Source organism: Hypanus sabinus, unplaced genomic scaffold, assembly GCF_030144855.1.
Source record: "Hypanus sabinus isolate sHypSab1 unplaced genomic scaffold, sHypSab1.hap1 scaffold_47, whole genome shotgun sequence".
NCBI lineage: Eukaryota > Metazoa > Chordata > Chondrichthyes > Myliobatiformes > Dasyatidae > Hypanus > Hypanus sabinus.
Window position 1 is genome coordinate 1,689,220 of NW_026781341.1, and position 17,767 is coordinate 1,706,986.

Genomic DNA, 17,767 nt, shown 5'->3' on the forward strand with positions numbered 1-17,767 from the left:
TGTTAATTATACTTTGTAACAAGAGTCCAGCTTCCTTTCGGCCGCTTTTGACTTTGAGCCACTTTTTCAAAAGGCTGTAAGTATTTACAAACATCAATCTGATCAAATGGAGGGACCAATTTAACTTCCTGGCTGGAAATGAACGGTACAACCAACTCCTTTGAGCAAGCACCTTCTTTCTCAAGCCTTAACTTCTCTATCGCAAACTGCCTGTCTTCTTTCCCTCTGTTTGTCTGCTTCCTCAGTTTCAAGAGTCTTTTTTCCTGCCTCTTCCCTTTGTTTGTCTGCCTCTCTAGTATCAAACCCCCCTCTGCCTCTCCTTTACTTCAGCCTCTAATCTAAGTACATCAATCCTCAATTGTTCCAGACATAACAGGATCTCCTCTTTACTCACAGGAAACCTCTGTAACACCTCCTGATCAAACACCTTCATATAGTGCTCAACTATTTTCCTCTGAATTTCTGGCTTTCTCATAGCCCTCCTATGGTGGCTGCAATTCCCAGCCACACCATCAGCTGGGCATATTAAAGTGTCCTGGAGCCGACCATCCTCCTGATAATCTGGGAAACGAATGAGCAGTTGCGTTACACCAGCCTAAGTAGATGGGGCTGGATAATTGAATTGTGCCATTCTACTATAGCCAGGGGGATGTTATCTGGAGCTACTTCATTTATGCCATATGTTTAAGGAGTAGAATGTTTTATCTTCCCTGCAATGTACTATGGACTGGCCAGCATCAAATGTAAACCCAAAGTCAGGAGCAGAGTGGTGTCTCTTGGTTTGAGGAGTATTTCACTATGTTGTTGTCACCCAGTTCTGTTCGGTTTAGCTGATTCAAGTTTGGACTCTAGAACAATTCTGTTGAGTTTGTAAACATTTTGGGGAATAAAGCCCCTATTTTTTTTAACCTTTACCTGCTCTCCCAGATTTATGCTTCCCCTTGTCATTCACAGATTCTTAACTCCTTAAGGCTCAGCCCATTAGCAATAGTCATCAATTCATTCTGTTTGGTTTTTCCTAATGCCTCAGGGGTTGGCGCTTCCAAAAATATATCAATATCCACTGCTGCTGATTTCCACACACAAGACAGACAGACATACTTTATTGATCCCGAGGGAAATTGGGTTTCGTTACAGTCGCACCACCAGGAGTAGTGTAGAAATATAGCAATATAAAACAATAAATAATTAGAAATAGTTAAAATATGCCAATTGGAAAAAGTCCAGGAACAGCCTATTGGCTCAGGGTGTCTGTCACTCTGAGGCAGGAATGACTTCCTATGATGATCAGTGTTGCATTACAGGCAGGATTACAATCAAAAGGGATTACCCCAATCAAATCAATAATTAATCAATCAATACACCCCCAAATTTGTTCATATCCGAGATGCTGGCCCCAATTTTTTTTATGAACCTTAATGCTTTAGAAACAAACCAGTAGCAATTGACTGCACCTGGAGTCTGGTTTTGATGTTAGAACCACTATCTTTACTAGTGACTACTTATAATATTGTAACTTAAACAAGATAAACAAAAGTTAAGTGTTATGTGTATAAATATAACTCCCAAACTATTGAGCTTGGGGGAAATAAGGCTTAGAGTCTTGAAATGGTAAAGTAGGAAAGTTCAGTTCATCCACGGAATAGGTGATGAGAGAGGGATACTTGTAATCCAGAGTAAATGTTGACAGAAGACAATTATGTCGAATTCCACAGGTTCCATGGTGGTAAAACGAGAGAACAGTCACTGTAGATTTTATGTGTCATTCGAAGTCGACATACAAATTATCACCGAAAACGACTTGTCACAAGAAGTATCACCTTCTAGTGAATTACCACACCACAGCCAGGCAAGGGTTAACACATAAGTGGTCTCCACAGGATACAACAAATCAGATACACTCCTATGGATCAAATGAGGTGACAACCACACATTCGATGTACGATGGATCGATAATTAACCCACCCTTGTGGGCATAGGAAACTTCTAAACAGTGACCCTTGGTCCTGGTTTTGATTCTTCCATTTTTCCTCCTTCGTCTCTGTCTGACTCTGAGTGTCTGTGTCCTCGGTTAAAACTAAACAAGCTGCAAGTCAGACTGAATCGCCTTCTTAATCTCTCTCTCTCTTAAAATGACAGTCCGCAGCAAAAGAAACCTAGAGATTCATAACAACAGCCACTCCCCATTGTGAACTGACTGATGTGCCAGCAGTTGGGACGACTAAGTGAATCCTATACCACAGTCTGAGCAGGTGAATGGCTTCTCCCAGTGTGAACTCGCTGATGTCTCTGCAGCGTGGATGACTGAGTGAATCCCTTCCCACAGACCGAGCAGGTGAATGGCTTCTCCCCAGTGTGAACTCGCTGATGTCTCTGTAGGGTGGATGACTGAGTGAAAACCTTCCCACAGACTGAGCAGGTGAACGGCTTCTCCCCAGTGTGAACTCGCTGATGACTCGGTAGGTGGGATGACTGAGTGAATCCCTTCCCACAGACTGAGCAAGTGAACGGCCTCTTTCCAGTGTGAACTCGCTGGTGAGTCAACAGGTTGGATAACAGTGAGAATCCCTTCCCTCATTCTGAGCAGGTGAACGGCTTCTCCCCAGAGTGAACTCGCTGATGATTCTGCAGGGTGGATAGCCGAGTGAATCTCTTCCCACAGACTGAGCAGGTGAACGGCTTCTCCCCTGTGTGAACTCTCTGATATACCTTCAGTTTAGATGAGCAAATAAATCTCTTCCCACAGTCTGAGCAGGTGAATGGCCTCTCTCCAGTGTGAACTCGCTGATGAGCCAGCAGGTTCGATGACTGAGTGAATCCCTTCCCACAGTCTGTGCAGGTGAATGGCTTCACCCCGGAGTGAAGTCGCTGATGACTCTGTAGGTTGGATGACCGAGTGAATCTCTTCCCACAGTCTGAGCAGATGAATGGCTTCTCCCCAGAGTGAACCCGCTGGTGATTCTGTAGGTTGCATGACTGAGTGAATCCTTTCCCACATTCTGAGCAGGTATACGGCTTCTCCCCAGTGTGAATTCGCTGATGATTCAGTAGTGAGGATGACTGAGTGAATCCCTTCCAACACACTGAGCACGTGAACGGCTTCACCCTAGGGTGAACTTGCTGATGTCTCTGTAGGTGAAATGACTGTGTGAATCTCTTCCCACAGTCTGAGCATGTGTATGGCCTCTCCCCAGTGTGAACTTGCTGATGTCTCTGTAGGTGGGATGACAGTGTGAATCCCTTCCCACATTCTGAGCAGATTAACGGCTTCTCCCCAGTGTGACTTCGCTGGTGACTCTTTAGGTGGGATAACTGAGTGAATCTCTTCCCACACACCGAGCAGTTGAATGGTCTCTCCCCAGAGTGAACTCGCCAGTGTCTATGTAGGGCGGATGACAGTGTAAATCCCTTCCCACATTCTGAGCAGGTGAAAGGCTTCTCCCCAATGTGAATTCGCTGATGATTCTTTAGACTGGATGACTGAGTGAATCTCTTCCCACACACCTAGCAGTTGAACGGTCTCTCTCCAGTGTGAACTCGCCAGTGTCTCTGTAGAAGGGATGACTGTGTGAATACCTTCCCGCACTCTGAGCAGTTAAACGCCCGCCCCCTGGTGTGAGCTCGCTGGTGTGGCATTAGGTCAGATGACCGAGAGAATCCCCTCCCTGAAATTCAACAGATAACCAGCCTCTGCCCAATGTGATCTGACTGGTGTGTCCACAGGTGGGAAGACCCACTGAATCCTTTCTCACACACAGGACAGGTGAATGGTCTTGCCCAGTGTGAACTTGCTGATGTACCTTCAGTTGAGATAACTGAGTGAATCCATTCCCACAGTCTGAGCAGGTGAACAGCCTTTCTCCTGTGTAAAATGACGGGCATGCCAGTTGATCAAATGACCAAGTGAATCCATTCCATGGTCTGAGCAGGAAGGATAGTTGATTGAATCCCTTGCTCCACTTCTTAAGTATCTTGACAGAGACTGCAAATTTGGCATTCCATGTTTGAGATTCCTGAAGCCAAGTTCCTTCTCATTTTTAACCTGGAAAAAGATTTACAAAATCCATCAATGGGTTTAGGACAACATCTCAGAGGAGATTACTTGAGTTGCCAAGGTTTGATCTGGTTTCACACTGTTACGAGGGAATTAAATGCAGCATCTCCAAGTTTGCCGATGACACAAAGCTGGGCGGCAGTGTTAGCTGTGTGGAGGATGCTAAGAGGATGCAGGGTGACTTGGATATGTTAGGTGAGTTGGCAAATTCATGGAAGATGCAATTTAATGTGGATATAGGTGAGGTTATCCACTTTGGTGGCAAGAACAGGAAAACAGATTATTATCTGAATGGTGGCTGATTAGGAAAAGGGAAGGTGCAATGAGACCTGGGTGTCATTGTACACCAGGCATTGAAAGTTGGCATGCAGGTACAGCAGGAGGTGAAAAAGGCGAATGATACGTTAGCATTCATAGCAAGAGGATTTGAGTACCGGAGCAGGGAGGTTTTACTGCAGTTGTACAAAACCTTGGTGATACCACACTTGGAGTATTGTGTGAAGTTTTGGTCCCGTAATCTGAGGAAAGACATTCTTGCCGTAGAGGGAGTATAAAGAAGGTTCATCAGATTGACTGCTGGGATGGCTTTCATATGAAGAAAGACCGGATCGACTAGGCTCATACTCACCAGAATTTAGAAGATTGAGGGGGGATCTTATTGAAACATAAAATTTTAAAGGCATTGGACAGGCTAGATGCAGGAAGATTGTTTCCGATGTTGGGGGAGTCCAGAATGAGGGGTCACAGTTTAAGGATAAAGGGAAAGCCTTTTAGGACCAAGATGAGGAAAAACTTCTTCACACAGAGAGTGGTGAATCTGTGGAATTCTCTGCCACAGGAAACAGTTGAGGCCAGTTCATTGGCTATATTTAAGAGGGAGTTAGATATGGCCCTTGTGGCTAAAAGGGATCAGTGGGTATGGAGAGAAAGCAGGCAGAGGGTTCCGAGTTGGAGGATCAGCCATGACCATACTGAATGGTGGTGCAGGCTCGAAGGGCCAAATGGCCTATCCCTCTACCTATTTTCTATGTTTCTACAGTGAGGCTAAACACAAGTTGGAGAGAGAAATCATCTTCTGACTGGGTAGAGTGCTGGGATCTGGAATGACCATCAATGCCCTAATGGTCTTCCTGTCTGTATAGGAATGGGGCATTTCTGCCATCTCCAATCTGTGACCTGGCTCAGTTTAACTCTCTCCATTGGTATTACTCCCTGTTCCTGCTGAGCAGCATGCGGGCCTGGCCACACAGTAACTGAAACAGTCTCACACAAATAGTCTTTCTTGATGCACAGCTGGGAATTCTTTTATGTATTATTAACTTAAAGTATCACAGATTTAACACCATGTAGAAAATTCCTGCTGAGATGTATGGTTGGTCTGCACAGCTGTTAAAAGGACAGAGTGATTTTTTGCAGAATTCCCAGAATGGGAATACTGAGGATTATTCTGAGACAGGGAGGGAAGAATCCAATAAAACCCCAGAGTTAATTGCTCCACAATGACAACAGCCCACCCGAATGATGCCCAATTCCTGAGCAGGAGGAGGGACAGCCCTCAGTGATTCCTGTGTATGCTCCCTGGAAGCTTCAAGAAATGATAATGATCATGAATCAGTCCCCAGATAGAAAAGAAAAAAAAACAGCACAGTTTGCTCAGAGTGTCCGCAGTACTACAAATGTTTAATGCAACCCCGTAAGATTTATTCAGTCTCTGCTGCATGATTCTCTCAGCTGATGAGGGGCAGAAATGGAAGGAAGAATTGAGATACCAAACCTATCAGGAGTTACAGGCGGGAAACCATAATGAGAATGAACAGACAGACCAGATTATTCAAGCCTTGGAAATGGCTCTCCAGCAACCTGTAAACATCACTAAAGTACTTGAATGCAAACCTAAGCCTGGGGAATTGAGAACAGAATATTGCGAGTGATTTGTGGCCTACTATGGCACTTTCACAGGAGACCAAACCTTTAATGATGGGAATCCGTCCCCCTAGTTTATGCCCTACTGTTCCAATGGTTACCAACTAAGTTAGCCAACAAGATTAAAACAAATAATATGGATTGGCCTGACAATCACCGAAATCGAATGTGATGAGCTTTGACATATTACTGGGACCTGACTTTCGAACCTCGAAGGGAACTAATATTAAAAGGTGAATACGTTCAGTGGGAAGAAGGACATGAGTGGGCTAAATCTTGGGATCAAAAATGGGATCAAAAACCTACCAAGGGACAGGTGGGGACAACAACCCGTTTAGAAATTGACAAACAAGGATGCTTCCTACTGTGAGTATCATCCCTCAGGAAGAGCCCAATGTAATATTGCAAGTTGCTGGAATTCCAGTTCCATTTATGGTTGATACGGAGGCAACCACAACACCCTCGATCAGGAAATACTATCAAAAGGGATTCCAGCTATCAGACGCTGCAATCACTCTGTCTGGGTTCGAAGGCACGGAACGTACATATTCACGTACCCATCCACTGCAGGTGGAATTCCAGGGAAACCAGTGTGAGATTTCATTTACAGTCACCACCAGACGCGGGTGTAATCTTGTAGGGAGAGACTTGCTCTGTCCGCTGGAAATTGAGATTCTATGCACGGGCAAAGGTATCACTCCGGGACTAGCGAACAACTAACAGCTTCTTCAGTTTCTGATCTCTCCAGTGTTGGGCAATTAATCTGGGCTGCACTGTGTTTGAACCCCCTTTCCCAGTGGCCAAATCTCATGCGATGAGAGGTGTATGGAGGGATATGGGCCGGGTGCAAGTCAATGGGACTAGGCAGAAAAATGGTTTGGCACAGCCAAGAAGGGCCAAAAGGCCTGTTTCTGTGCTGTAATTTTCTATGGTTCAATGAACCTGAAGGGTGCTCAACGTAGGAAAGCCCATATTTTGCACTTCTCGAGGGACAGAACTTCCCAGTCACGTTGATTGGAAAAGTTACAGAAAGAGAGTACAATGCATTACTGGCCAAAATTTTGGATTTCCTTTGGTGACAGACAGGGCTGGTGGTTCCCTATACAACCGTTAGGGTTTGTCCTGGGTACAAGCAAAAGAGACTAGGGTTCCTTGCCTACACCCTGACGAAACAAGCCTCCAGCAGCGAGGGAGCCTGGCAAGACTTGGCCGCGGGCCAACTCCAACACTGGAAGGACTCTAAGGTGAAGACAGGAATTATGGTAATACATTATTTTAATATTCACCGATCCTGAGACGTTGTACCCCATCTCTGGGCAATTTCAGGCCATTAAGTTGGCCATACCAACTGCCCCCATGTGGATCACCGTGAAGGAAAGACCGACTCTCCCATCCATTTAGCAATATCCCCTCAATCCGGAGGCAATGTTTTATGAGGATAGAAGCTCTTTTGTGGATCCAGCAGGAAAACGATGCGATAGTGACGGGCAGTGAAGTAATTGAACAGGCCTCTTTTGAAGCAGCTGTCTCTGCCCAGAAGGCTGAGCTGTTTGCTCTGACTCGTGCCTGTATCCCAGCAACAGACTAAAGTGGGAACGTTTACACAGACTCCCGTTATGCATTTGGTATTGTACATGACTACGGGGCTCTCTGGGAACATGGGGATTCCTGACTTCCTCTGGCCACCCCCATTAGTAATGCCACCTTTGTAAACAACTTACTCACCGCTCTGCAGCTACCTCAAGTTTTGGCTGTTATTAAATGAGCAGCCCACACGCACATGTCCGACTGAGTCACTAAATACAATGCTTTAGCAGATGAGACAGCAAAATGTGCGGCACAATCCTCGTAGTTGTAGACCCCTCGGGTTCCCGTCAAGCAATCCTCCGTGACTCAAGCAGAACGCGTTTGCTGGACATGTGGGAGGTGCGTACTTTTCAGGGGGACATCTCTGAGGAGGAGCACAAACTGTGGTCCCAGATGGGGTGCCAGAAAGACCCCGACCTAGGTTTTTGGATCACCCCAGCGGGACAGGTTTGTGTTCCTACACAGTTTTTACTAATATTGGTCGATTATATACATAATTGTACAGCCCTCTGAAAGGAGGGAATGTTTGGAAACCTGTACCCTGCACACCAGGTACGACTCCCTTGACAGGTGGACCTTTCTCGTGTTTACAAGTTGATTTTCTTGAATTGGCTAGAGTACATTGTTTTGGATACTGCTTCAGTTATTATAGATATGCTTAGTGGATGGATTGAAGCTATTCCAACTACCTTTAATACTGCGAAGAATACGTACACAACGCTGGAAGAGGTCAGCAGGTCTGGCAGCATCCGTGGGAAAAAGAGTAGCCAACGTTTCGCGCCGAGACCCTTCGTCAGGAATGGGGGAGAAGAGAGGGCCGAAGCCCAGTAAAACAGATAGGGGAAGGGCTAGAGGCAGGTGGAGAACCAATCAGAGGAGAGATAAAGGGGGGAGTGGGAGGGGATAAGCATGAAAGAACTGTAGAGATAAAGGAGCAGAAAGTTGAAAGGGGAGAGAGGCAGAGAGGGACTGGGATAGGGTAAGAGTGAGGGAATTACCGGAAATTGGAGAATTAACATGGGGGCCCCCGAATGCTGGGTTGAGCCCTCTCAAAGACATAAACATGAACACTACTAACAACCAATACATTTAATACTGCAATGTCTGTTGTTAAGGTATTATTACGGGAAAAAAATCCTAGGTACAGTGTGCCGGAGATGCTGAGCTCTGACAATGGCCCACATTTTGTGATGAAAGTAAACAAAGGGGTATGTAACGACCTAGCTAACAAGCAACAATTCCACTGTGTACACCACCCATGGGCCGCTGGCATAGTGGAAAGAGCCAATGACACTCTGAAGAGTGAACTGGCCAGACTAACAGTGGAGACTGGACTCACTTGGTTGATACTCCTACTGATACCCAGTTCCACATGAAGGTTACCCCACAGGGAAAAACAGGGTTGTCACCAGCTGAAATCATTTATGGACAACCCATGAGGACACCCTGGGGACTAAGACCTTGTGTACCATTGTTCCCAGAAGTCTACCAGCAAAATTGGATATTCATACCTGAGGGGAAGACACGAGGAAATATATATGCCAAAAAAACAAAATTTTCTAAGCATTACATTCACAGGTATGACAGGCTTACAATGAAGAGAACAACTACGCAGAGAGGAATGACTATCCCACCATGGAACCTGGGATTTTTTTTCCTGATGAAGAACTGGGATTAAGGGAATCTTGGACCTCGGTGGAGAGGACCATATCAGGTGTTACCAACCACTCCCGCGGCTGTGAAACTGAAGGGGCAATTTTGGTGGATACATCGATTAGGTGCCAAACATGTTACTGAAGGAATAGAGTAGAAGGTCTCTCTCGGACTAATGGAAAATGTATTGGTTGTTAGTGGTGTTCATGTTTATGTCTTTGAGAGGGCTCACCCCAGCATCCGGGGGCCCCCATGTTAAAACATTTCTGTCTTTCTGTCATACCAATGCCAAACAGGTAGAGCTAGGGGCTTGCTAGGTTTGTGCTGAAATTCCACAACATGGTAAAACTATGGTTCCAATGTCAGTAATCCTGCTCAACTAGTGTGAGGAACTCTCAGCTTGGGCTTTCTCAAATAACAGCTGAGGAAGAGAGTGAGGACCTGTGGTCCAGTCAGAGATGACTGTGGCTGTCAGTGTTTTGAGGGATGGTATCTCAGGCCCCCACCAAACTGAACTTCCAATACTGGGAAACATGCATCCTGGCCATACTTGCAGGTGCCCAGCAGCAGAGAGGAACAACTGAGACTGATTGATTTTGGATGATTACTTTTCTCTCCTATGGAGTAGCCAGGAATTCATGAGAGATAATCAATTTGGATACAGCACTTGAGGAGCTGGCCACAATACTGCAGGGGCCCTGACAGAAACACAGGCCCAAGTAACAGAAATATCCACTGAAATGATTGTAATCTGGCAAACAGTCCTACAGAATCTTACGGCTTTAGATTTTAACCCAGTTGAGAAAGGGGGAACCTGTGCTATTATTGACACAGAAAGTTGAACCTATATCCCTGATCAATCTACTAACATTACATCCCTCTCCAAGCACACCCCAAAGGAGATTGACAGCATCAAGAAAGTAGGGCAGGATTTACACGGGTTCATCGAAGGGTCGAAATGGTGATCTGCGAAGGCCTGTTTGGTAATGTTTGGGGCATGATACTGCATTATAGCCTAATAGTTGTACATATCTTTGTTGTAATTACTGTTGTACACTGTCTTTACCCACTGATAAGTCAATGCTGTCATCAGTTGCTTTCTCTTTAAAAAGTTACTGCTTTGTTGATATTGTAATGATCAAAAGGAGGGAATGATAAAGTCTGTAAAACGGTTAACACTTTGTTAAACAATAGCAACCCGTTTTTCTGAAGGAAACTGCTGATGATGAACCAATGTGCTGAGCCATGTTTCTTTTTGAGGGTAGCTAGCTAGAGTTTCAAGATGCTTATCTCCATGTGCACTCATGAGAAGAGATAGGACAGCTTCAGTCTGTTCTGTGTCTGGAAGCCTTTATGACTGTTTTGTAATTTGTCTATAGGGGCGGCTCATGTAGTAAATATCTTTGGCTCCAGCCTGTCTTGCGTGGGGAGTATCTGGACTATTTTGATAATGCCTATTTTGTAGTTTGTCTTTAGGGGCTCCAGCCTGTCATGTAGTAAATAGCCTGTCTTGTGTGGGGGTATCTGGATGGATATATCTGTGGTGTAAGGGGAATTGTTAGTCAGTTAGTGGATTGGGTGGGGACAGTCATCGACTGTTCCTGTTTGAGCGACTAACTGAGTAAGCCCCAGGTACTTGGAATAAAGAGTTTGTACCGTACTGAGTGACTCTCTCTAGCTTTGACTTCCACAGAATGGGAGTGGTTTTAAAGGGCTGGAAACTGGAAGCACATTACCAGATCTGGAGTGATTGCAACTGGGTCTGACAGAGGCATAACTGGTTGTTCTGGGCACATTCAGTCTCACTCCAAATATAACCCACCTTCCCTTTTACAGGTATGTAATGTCTAAAGGATCAGTGGTGAGTAAATGAGACTCACCAAACTTTCTCCTGACTGAATCAATGGAATCTTCGATTCTCCTGAGGCAGAGTTGTTCTCTCCAGTTTATGTTCTCAGTCCTCGGGTTGGTTCAGTTATTGCTGTTCCCGCCTTCAGCCGTGGTTTGCTTCTAGTAGGGGTTTTTCTTCCAATAAACCTCTCACTGCAGGTCTAACTTTAACCAGAGAGATGATGAAGCACAATAACAATAAAAAGGAGAACCAAACAGTTCTGCTTAATGTTACTAAGAACAAAACGTTGAAGGCTGATATAATGATTTCAGTAAACATTTTTTTATTGTCACTCACACATCACAAAACAATATGGGATAAGGAGGAGCCATCATTCAGTCAGGAACAGAATTATGTGATTTGGTCCAACTGGTCTGCCCCACCATTTAACCACAGCTGATTTTCATTCCAACACCACATTCCTGCCTTCCTCCTGTAACCCTGAGCTACTCAGCAATCATCAATATGTTAATCTCTGTCATATGTATACCCAAATGGCAGCTTCAACCAACCTCTGTGGCAACAAATTCCACAGATCAGACATCTTCTGGCCATTTTTTTTTTCTCCTCTCAGTTTTAAAGGGAAGCTTCCTTATTCTGAGACTGCGCTGTCAGATCACTGTCTAATGGAAACATCCTCTCCATGTCCACTGTATCCCGGCTTTTCAGCATTTGGTAGGTTTACTTAACCATTCATCCACCACCACCCCCACCATCCTGATGAACTCCATTGAGCACAGGTCCAGAACAATCAAATGCTCCTCATACATAACGCCAAACATTCCTGAGATTATTCTTGTAAACCTTGTTCACAACAACTGTACTGAACACATTTCTAGGAATAACAAACTAATTGGTACCAGAGTAATTTGCAGGGAAAAGTTGTGGTTACTTTACTGTTCTACTATCACAGAGTGAGCCATTTCCACTCCCACATTAAAACAGGAACATTTCAGGAAACATAAACTAATCCAGAGTGAATGTAATAAAAAGAAATTGGAATTACTAAACTGCTCAGCAGGTAAGGAACAGCTGTGGGGAGAGGGACAAACTTTACAATTCAGGTTAATTACATTTTGTCAGGATGACTTCAAACATTTTCAGTTTTTAGTGCAGATCTCCAGCAACTTGAGATTCTGCCCGATTTCCACCACTTTATCCAGATTTGACTTCCACAATATGTGAGTGATCTTAAAGGTCTGGGCTGCTGGAAGCCCATAACCAGACCTGGAGTGTTTGCAACTGTGTCTGACAGAGGCATAAATGGTTCTTCGGGGCACATTCAGTCTCACCAACTATTTCCCACCTTCTATTATACAGGTATGTAACGTATAAAGAACCAGTGTTTGAGGAAATGAGACTCACCAAACTTCCTCCTCACTGACTCACTGGGAACTCCAAGTCAGCTGATTCAGAGTTGTTCTCTCCATTTGATGCTCTCAGTCCTCGGGCTGGTTCACTTGTTGCTATTCCCACATCTTCAGCCGTGGTTTGCTTCCAGTTGGGTTTTTTTTTCCAATAAACCTCTCACAGCAGGTCTAACATTAACCGAGAGATCACGAAGCACATTAACAATGAAACAGAGAACCAAACATTTCTGCTTAATGTTACTAAGAACAAAACTCACTGTAATTTAAAAGTTGAAGCCAAATATAATAATCTCTGTGAACGATCTTTTATTGTCCCTCACACATCACAAAACTAAATAGGATTAGAAGGAGCCATCATTCTGTCATGGTAATACATAAGACACAAGAACAGGATTAGGTGATTTGATCCATCTGGGCTATAAACGTGCAGGAGCAATGGGTGGTTAAGTGCCATGCACAAGGATACAACGCACTGCCTGGCCTGAGGGTCAAACTCATGACCTTCAGATTGCTTAACCACTCGGCCACATGCACATCACAGAAACCACTCACCCCCCTTGACATCTCAGTCCCTCAGTAAAGCAGGCAGTGAAATCAAAGATCCCCAAAACCTGGGACGTTCTCCTTTCTCACCCACCCCAGTCCGGGAGAAGACACAACAGCCAGAAAGCTCAAGGACAAATATGAGCAACCTCAGGAAATGAGGCGAGTTGGGGGAAGTTAACGGGACTCAGTGACCAAATTCAGATTCCCCGACACAACATAGAGGAAGCACACTGACCCATCCAGGGACTCTAAGCACACAGCACGTCATCTCGCATCACAAAGTGAAGGGTAGGGCAGATCGACAGTAAACAGCCTCACGTGACCTGTTGCTGGGTCTCCCATTTCAACTCTGTGGAAATAGACAGCCTGGGCTCCAGGTTTGGATCGTTCAATGCAGATTAAGTGAAGTCTACACATATTTGACCAGCCCAGCTAATCGGAAAATAAATGAGTAATTGGTCCTCAGTTCGGTGCTCACGGCCAACATCGGATCTCCCCGCTTGGGATCAGTCTCAATACTCACCGATGGGAACGCAATATCTTCAGCCCACAGACAGTGATCCTGACCCCTGGCTCCCCCATCCAGGAGGTAACGACCCTTCCCTCGATCCCACAGATGATGCACTTCAGCACTGAGTGGAGAAGAAAACACCGCCCGGCCGGAGACAGTGAACATGCGCGAAGTGAGTGTCACATCATCCGGAGGGCAGGGCCTCGGAAACAGATGCACAGGTGCTGCCCATCTGCTGTTAAATGGGAGGGGCAAATGGGATCACGTGAACAGTCAGGTTTCCCACCCCAGGCAGAGTTCTCCAGCTACCCACCATTCTGTGTAAAGAAACAAACTTGGGGCTTACATCTCCTCTCACCTTAAATATATTAGACATTTCAACCCCCAGGAAAAATAGATTGTCTGTCCACATGAATCAGAATCAGGTTTATTATCACCAGTGTGTGCCATGAAATTTGAAAACCGTGCAGCAGCAGTTCAATGCAATACATATTATAGAAGGGGGGAAAAAAAAAATAAAATAATAAAAATAAACAACTAAATCATTTACAGTATATCTGGGACCCTTACTCTTTGTGATTTTGATAAATGACCTGGATGAGGAAGTGGAGGGATGGGTTAGCAAGTTTGCTGATGACACAAAGGTTGTGGGTGCTGTGGATAGTGTGCAGGGCTGTCCGAAGTTTCAGTGGGACATTGATAGGATGCAAAAATGGGCTGAAAAGTGGCAGATGGAGTTCAACCAGGATAAGTGTGAAGTGATTCATTTTGTTAGGTCAAACATAATGGTAGAATATAACATAAATGGTAAGACTCTTGGCAGTGTGGAGGATCAGAGGGATCCTGGGGTCCCAGTCCATAGGACACTCAAAGCTGCTACGCAGGTTGACTCTGTGGTTAAGAAGGCATATGATGCATTGACCTTCATCAATCGTGGGATTGAATTTAGGAGCTGAGAGTTAATGTTGCAGCTATATGTGATGCTGGTCTCACCCCAATCTGCTCAATTCTGGTTGCCTCACTACACGAAGCATGTGGAAACCATAGAAAGTGTGCAGAGGAGATTTACACAGATGTTGCCTGGATTGGGGAGCATGCCTTATTAGAAAAGTTTGAATGAACTCGGCCTTTTCTACTTGGACCAACGGAGGATGAGAGGTGGCCTGATAGAGGTGTATAAGATGATGAGAGGCATTGATCATGTGGAGAGTCAGAGACTTTTTCCCAGATCTGAAATGGTTATGGCAAGACAGCACAATAGGTACCTGGAGACTCTGGAGAAAAATAAAGAAATACTAGCTTAGAACAATAGAGGGCGACGGGTAACCATAGTAATTCCTAAGTTAGGGACATGTTGGCACAACTTTGTGAGCTGAAGGGCTTGTATTGTGCTGTAGGTTTTCTATGTTTCTTTGAATAAATTAAAAATCGTGCAACAAACAGAAATACTATATATTTTAAATGTGAAGTAGTGTTCAAGGGTTCAATATCCATTTAGCAATCGGATGGCAGAGGGGAAGAAACTGTTCCAGAATCACTGAGTGTGAGCCTTCAGACTTCTGTACCTCCTACCTCATGGTAACAGTGAGAAAACGACATGCCCTGGGTGCTGGAGGTCCTTGATAATGGACGCACCCTTTCTGAGACATGGCTTCTAATCGTCTGGTAATCTTCTAAACGTCTATCTAGTCTCATCCCAGCCGGCAAGGCTCCAGAGAAAACGACACAATTTTGTCCAACCTCCCGTTACAGCTCAGGCCCTCTAATCCAGGCAATATCCTGGTAAACCTTTTCTGCGCCCACTCCAAAGCACCGATATCCTTCCGAGAATAGGAGAGACCAGAACTGTATGAAACACTCCAGATGTGGTCTAACTAGTTTTATAAAGCTGCAACACAACTTCCCGACTTTTGAACTCAATGCTTCAACTGATAAAGACAACCATGACATTTGCCTTCTGAACCACCCGATCAATCTGTGCAGTCTCTTTCAGGGAGCGATGAACTTGGAGTCTAAGATCCCTCTGATTATCAACACTGTTCAGGGTTTTTCATTCAACAGGGTACTGTCTCATACATTCGACCTACCGAGCTGCCAAGATGATCATCACTTATCAAATCTCACTGAGATTTCTCAGGTCCTGTTGAATTTATTACCAAGTGCACAAGTACGGGAAGATACAGGTACAGAGAAACACTGACTTATATGTAGCAGCATCATAGGCAAGTAAATTCAGAAAACACACGGGACACAAATTATACGATTTGTCAGTAACAAGATAGAAACATGTTTTAGTTCCTCTGGCTAATAGGACCAGAACAACGGGCTGAGCGGCGGCTCATCTCAGACGGTTCGGTGTGAAGGTCTCACAACCCGGACCGACCCCAGCAGATTCTGTGAAGGAAGGGAGGCGAGGCCGCCAGTTCGGGTAAATTCATCCCCACCCCCTTCAGGTTTCACCGATCACCTTGTGTTTCTCTCTCCCTCCCCACCCCCACCTTTTATTCTCCAGTCCTGCCGAAGGATTTCGGCCGGTAGTGTCGACTGTATTCTTCCCCTAGATGCTGCCCGGCCTGCTGGGTTCCTCCAGCATTTTGTGCGCGTTGCTCGCATTTCCAGCATCTGCAGATTTTCTCTTGTTTGAGTTCGTGGAAGTTAACTCACCGCTCAACGTCAGACCTCCCCGCTCGGTACCGGCTTCAATACTCACCGAAGGGAAATTGTTGGTGTTGCCCCGCAGAGAATAATCCGTCTCCGGCTCCCCGTCCAAGGGGGCGAGGACCCCCTCCCGATCCCGAACCCGGACCCGCCGCTGACCCACTTCTACAAAGAACGAAAACAACATCATTGCCTGGCTCCGGCCTGTGAGCATGCGCAATGTGCTTCTTTTGCGTCACAGGCGGTGGGCGGGGCCACGAAAACAAACCTGCAAATGCTGCCGATCTGCGGTAAAACACGATCACGTTTCGCTGGAGGGTCTCCCATGTGACCGGTGACTGTTCCTCGCCATTCACATACCGCCCTACCCACCGCCGCACTACCCACATTATTTCATTGTTTCCCTATATCATTTCCAAACGTATTTAGATTTTCCCTCCATATCTTCCCCGATCCCTTTCCCTCCAGCCCCAGGTCACAGAGTTCTCAGAGTTATAGTCTCGATTCACTTCCCATCCCGACACACAGTTCAGACCCACACAGAAAATGAGCTGGTTTCTTTTAAATCAGTCAACACACGCAAAATGCTGGTGGAACGCAGCAGGTCAGGCAGCATCTACAGGGAGAAGCGCTGTCGATGCTTCGGGCCGAGACCCTTCGTCAGTCCTGAAACGTGGACAGCGCTTCTCCCTGTAGATGCTGCCTGACCTGCTGCGTTCCACCAGCATTTTGTGTGTGTTGCTTGAATTTCCAGCATCTGCAAATTCCCTCGTGTTTGTCATTTATATAACAACAGTTATTTTGGCACTAACCTTTGTCTGTAACCTTGCCTGCGTCCTTGCCTGTATCGCCGTCAAGTTCAACCGCCGGAGTGAGACTGGAGCCTCGCCATGCCAAGATATGGAGGCATCTATTGCTGAGTTTGGATCTGTCCCTTTGTGTCCCTGTGTTTCGTGTCCGTCAAGGAAAGAGTCCCGGCCTTAGGAGGGGTCCTGACTCTGTATAGATCCCCGGCCCTAAGTCCTGTTCCCAAGGAGGGGTTCCGGTTCTGTGTTCTGTGTAGAACCCCGGCTCTCAGTCCTGTTTCCAAGGAGGGGTCCCGGCTCTGTGACCCTGTGTTCCAGGACCAAAGCTCTGTGTTCCAAGATCAAGTCAGGGCGCCGTGTTCCAGCCCTGTCCAAGTCTGAGCTTCGTGTCCTCATCCAGTTCTGGTGCCTCACTGAGCCCAGGAGTACCTCGCCCAGACTGGTGCTGGAGATTCCTAGTCCAGCCCTAGCCACGTCCAAGATCTTGGTCTAGTCCAAGCCACGTCCCTGTGTTCCCAGTGTTATATTGTGTCTAGTCTGTTCCTAGTCCCGAGTCCTCGACTGGATCCGGGTTCTGAGCCCGAGTCAAGACCCATGTTCCGGGTCCCTGTCCAGTCTCTGGCTCGGAGTACTCGTCCAGACATCTAGTTCCAAGTGCCTCATCCAGGTCTCGCTTTCATAGTCTGTGTCCTAGACCAGGCTCGGTCTGCTTGTCACGTCCAGGATCGGTGTCCATGTCCAGCGTCCTTTCCTCCTGACTTCCCTTGC

At 45.9% G+C, this 17,767-nt stretch overlaps 1 protein-coding gene and 1 pseudogene across 3 annotated transcripts in view; both read right to left on the reverse strand.

The window, feature by feature from the left end:
* Positions 1-16,383, reverse strand: part of LOC132389087 (zinc finger protein 239-like) — a 274,720-nt gene extending 258,337 nt beyond the window's left edge. For all 3 annotated transcript variants that reach the window (XM_059961517.1, XM_059961516.1, XM_059961514.1), the window contains exon 1: positions 16,246-16,383. The gene's annotated coding sequence lies outside the window, so the exon portion shown is untranslated. The remainder of the gene's footprint in view (positions 1-16,245) is intronic.
* LOC132389076 (gastrula zinc finger protein XlCGF26.1-like) lies at positions 1,088-16,407 on the reverse strand (annotated as a pseudogene).
* Positions 16,408-17,767: the final 1,360 nt, after the last annotated feature.